The following is a 5,252-nucleotide window of genomic DNA, read 5'->3' as shown; positions in this document are numbered from 1 at the left end:
GAGGCAATAATAAAGTTATTATTTATTTCCTTATTTCATGATAAATGTTTATTATTCATGCTAGAATTGTATTAACCGGAAACATGATACATGTGTGAATATATAGACAAACATATAGTCACTAGTATGCCTCTACTTGACTAGCTCATTAATCAAAGATGGTTATGTTTCCTAACCATAGACATGTGTTGTCATTTGATTAATGGGATCACATCATTAGAAGAATGATGTCATTGACATGACCCATTCCATTAGCCTAGCACTTGATCGTTTAGTATATTGCTATTGCTTTCTTCATGACTTATACATGTTCCTGTAACTATGAGATTATGCAACTCCCGTTTACTGGAGGAACACTTTGGGTACTACCAAACGTCACAACGTAACTGGGTGATTATAAAGGAGTACTACAGGTGTCTCCGAAGGTACATGTTGAGTTGGCGTATTTCGAAATTAGGTTTTGTCACTCCGATTGTCGGAGAGGTATCTTTGGGCCCTCACGGTAATGCACATCACTATAAGCCTTGCAAGCAATATAGCTAATGAGTTAGTTACGGAATGATGCATTACGTAACGAGTAAAGAGACTTGCCGGTAACGAGATTGAACTAGGTATTGAATACCGACGATCGAATCTCGGGCAAGTAACATACCGATGACAAAGGGAACAAAGTATGTTGTTATGCGGTTTGACCGATAAAGATCTTCGTAGAATATGTAGGAGCCAATATGGGCATCCAGGTTCCGCTATTGGTTATTGACCAAGAATAGTTCTAGGTCATGTCTACATAGTTCTCGAACCCGTAGGGTCCGCACGCTTAAGGTTTCGATGACAGTTATATTATGAGTTTATGAGTTTTGATGTACCGAAGGAGTTCAGAGTCCCGGATGAGATCGGGGACATGACGAGGAGTCTTGAAATGGTCGAGACGTAAAGATCGATATATTGGACGACTATATTCGGAGTTCGGAAAGGTTCCGAGTGATTCGGGTATTTTTCGGAGTACCGGAGAGTTACGGGAATTCGCCGGGGAGAAGTATTGGGCCTTATTGGGCCATACGGGAAAGAGAGAGGGGCTGCCTAGGGCAGGCCGCGCCCCCCCCCAAGGCCTAGTCCGAATTGGACTAGGGGGAGGGGCCGCACCCCCTCCTTCCTTCCCTTCTCTCTTTCCCTTCCTTCTCTCCTACTCCTACTAGGAAAGGAGGAGTCCTACTCCCGGTGGGAGTAGGACTCCCCCCTTGGGCGCGCCTCCTCCTCCTTGGCCAGCCCTCCCCTTGCTCCTTTATATACGGGGGCAGGGGGGCACCTCACAACACACAAGTTGATCTACGGATCGTTCCTTAGCCGTGTGCGGTGCCCCCCTCCACCATATTCCACCTCGGTCATATCCTCGCGGAGTTTAGGCGAAGCCCTGCGCCGGTAGAGCATCATCATCGTCACCACGCCACCGTGCTGATGGAACTCATCCCCGAAGCTTTGCTGGATCGGAGCCCGGGGATCATCATCGAGCTGAACGTGTGCTGAACTCAGAGGTGCCGTATGTTCGGTACTTGGATCGGTCGGATCGTGAAGACGTACGACTACATCAACCGCGTTGTCATAAGGCTTCCACTTACGGTCTACAAGGGTACGTGAACAACACTCTCCCCTCTCGTTGCTATGCCATCACCATGATCTTGCATGTGCGTAGGATTTTTTTTTGAAATTACTACGTTCCCCAACAGTGGCATCCGAGCTAGGTTTTATGCGTTGATGTTATATGCACGAGTAGAACACAAGTGAGTTGTGGGCGATACAAGTCATACTGCTTACCAGCATGTCATACTTTGGTTCGGCGGTATTGTGAGATGAAGCGGCCCGGACCGACATTACGCGTACGCTTACGCGAGACCGGTTTCACCGTTGCGAGCACTCGTGCTTAAAGGTGGCTGGCGGGTGTTTGTCTCTCTCACTTTAGCTGAATCGAGTGTGGCTACGCCCGGTCCTTGCGAAGGTTAAAACAACACCAACTTGACGAACTATCGTTGTGGTTTTTATGCGTAGGTAAGAATGGTTCTTGCTAAAGCCCGTAGCAGCCACGTAAAATTTGCAACAACAAAGTAGAGGACGTCTAACTTGTTTTTGCAGGGCATGTTGTGATGTGATATGGTCAAGACGTGATGCTATATTTTATTGTATGAGATGATCATGTTTTGTAACCGAAGTTATCGGCAACTGGCAGGAGCCATATGGTTGTCGCTTTATTGTATGAAATGCAAACGCCCTGTAATTGCTTTACTTTATCACTAAGCGGTAGCGATAGTCGTAGAAGCAATAGATGGCGTAACGACAACGATGCTACGATGGAGATCAAGGTGTCCCGCCGGTGATGATGGTGATCATGATGGTGCTTCGAAGATGGAGATCACAAGCACAAGATGATGATGGCCATATCATATCACTTATATTGATTGCATGTGATGTTTATCCTTTATGCATCTTATCTTGCTTTGATTGACGGTAGCATTTTAAGATGATCTCTCACTAATTATCAAGAAGTGTTCTCCCTGAGTATGCACCGTGGCGAAAGTTCATCACACAAATCTATTCCTGTGACTACTACACCAATTAGTGAGGAAGTTAATGATGATGATCATGAAACTTCAGATTAAGTTACTACAGAACCTCGTAGGTCTTACAGAGTAAGATCCGCACCAGAGTGGTACGGTAATCCTGTTCTGGAAGTTATGTTACTAGACCATGACGAACCTACGAACTATGAAGAAGCGATGGTGAGCTCAGATTCCGCAAAATGGCTTGAGGCCATGAGATCTGAGATAAGATCCATGTATGAAAACAAAGTATGGACTTTGATTGACTTGCCCAATGATCGGCGAGACATTGAGATTAAAAGGATCTTCAAGAGGAAGACGGACGCTGATAGTATTTCTATCTACAAAGCTAGAATTGTCGCAAAAGGTTTTCGACAAGTTCAAGATGTTGACTACGATGAGAGTTTTTCACTCGTATCTATGCTTAAGTCTGTCTGAATCATGTTAGCAATTGCCGCATTTTATGAAATCTGGCAAATGGATAAACAAAACTGCATTCCTTAATGGTTTTCTTAAAGAAGAGTTGTATATGATGCAACCAGAAGGTTTTGTCAATCCTAAATGTGCTAACAAATTGTGCAAGCTCTAGCAATTCATCTATGGACTGGTGCATGCATCTCGGAGTTGGAATATATGCTTTGATGAGTTGATCAAAGCATATGGTTTTATACAGACTTTTGAAAAAGCCTGTATTTACAAGAAAGTGAGTGGGAGCTCTGTAGCATTTCTAATATTATATGTGGATGACATATTGTTAATTGGAAATGATATGGAAATTCTGGATAGCATGAAAGGATACTTGAATAAGAGTTTTTCAAAGCAAGACCTCGGTGAAGCTGCTTACACATTGAGCATCAAGATCTATATAGATAGATCAAGACGCTTGATAAGATTTTTTGAATGAGTACATACCTTGATAAATTTTTGAAATAGTTCAAAATGGAACAGTCAAAGAAGGAGTTCTTGCCTGTGTTACAAGGTGTGAAGTTGAGTAAGACTCAAGACCCGACCATTGCAGAAAATAGAAAGAGAATGAAAAGTCATTCCCTATGCGTCAGTCATAGGTTCTATAAAGTATGCTATGCTGTGAACCAGACCTATTGTATACCTTGCTCTGTGTTTGGCAAAGGAATACAATTTTGATCTAATAGTAGATCACTGGACAGCGGTCAAGAATATCCTTAGTGAGGACTAAGGAGATGTTTTCTCGATTATGGAGGTGATAAAAGAATTCGTCGTAAAAGTTACATCGGTGCAAACTTTTTACACTGATCCAGATGACTCTAAGTCTCAATCTGGATACATATTGAAAGTGGGAGCAATTAGCTAGAGTAGCTCCGTGCAGAGCATTGTAGACATAGATTATTTGCAAAATACATACGACTCTGAATGTGACAGACCAGTTGACTAAACTCCTCTCACGAGCAAAACATGATCATACCTTAGTACTCTTTTGGGTGTTAATCACATAGCGATATGAACTAGATTATTGACTCTAGTAAACCCTTTGGGTGTTGATCACATGACGATGTGAACTATGGGTGTTAATCACATACAGATGTGAATATTGGTGTTGAATCACATGATGATGTGAACTAGATTATTGACTCTACTGCAAGTGGGAGACTGAAGGAAATATGCCCTAGAGGCAATAATAAAGTTATTATTTATTTCCTTATTTCATGATAAATGTTTATTATTCATGCTAGAATTGTATTAACCGGAAACATGATACATGTGTGAATACATAGACAAATATATAGTCACTAGTATGCCTCTACTTGACTAGCTCATTAATCAAAGATGGTTATGTTTCCTAACCATAGACATGTGTTGTCATTTGATTAATGGGATCACATCATTAGAAGAATGATGTCATTGACATGACCCATTCCATTAGCCTAGCACTTGATCGTTTAGTATATTGCTATTGCTTTCTTCATGATTTATACATGTTCATGTAACTACAATGAAAAAAATAGCGCGCTATAGAAAAATAACACCGACCTCGAAATATGCTATTAGCATGCTATATCGCACTATAGCGTGCTATTAGCGAGATATTGTACACCGATATATTTAGCGAGATAATTCTCAATACGCTATAGCGTGCTATTAGCGACACTATAGCGTGCTATTTTTTTCAGTGTGTAACTATGAGATTATGCAACTCCCGTTTACCGGAGGAATACTTTGGGTACTACCAAACGTCACAACGTAACTGGGTGATTATAAAGGAGTACTACATGTGTCTCCGAAGGTACATGTTGAGTTGGCGTATTTCGAAATTAGGTTTTGTCACTCCGATTGTCGGAGAGGTATCTCTGGGCCCTCTCGGTAATGCACATCACTATAACCCTTGCAAGCAATGTAGCTAATGAGTTAGTTACGGAATGATGCATTACGTAACGAGCAAAGAGACTTGCCGGTAACGAGATTGAACTAGGTATTGGATACCGACGATCGAATCTCGGGCAAGTAACATACCGATGACAAAGGGAACAAAGTATGTTGTTATGCGGTTTGACCGATAAAGATCTTCGTAGAATATGTAGGAGCCAATATGGGCATCCATGTTCCGCTATTGGTTATTGACCAAGAATAGTTCTAGGTCATGTCTACATAGTTCTCGAACCCGTAGGGTCCGCACGCTTAAGGTTT

Source organism: Triticum dicoccoides, chromosome 2B (genome assembly GCF_002162155.2).
Source record: "Triticum dicoccoides isolate Atlit2015 ecotype Zavitan chromosome 2B, WEW_v2.0, whole genome shotgun sequence".
NCBI lineage: Eukaryota > Viridiplantae > Streptophyta > Magnoliopsida > Poales > Poaceae > Triticum > Triticum dicoccoides.
Note: the sequence above shows the minus strand (reverse complement) of the source record.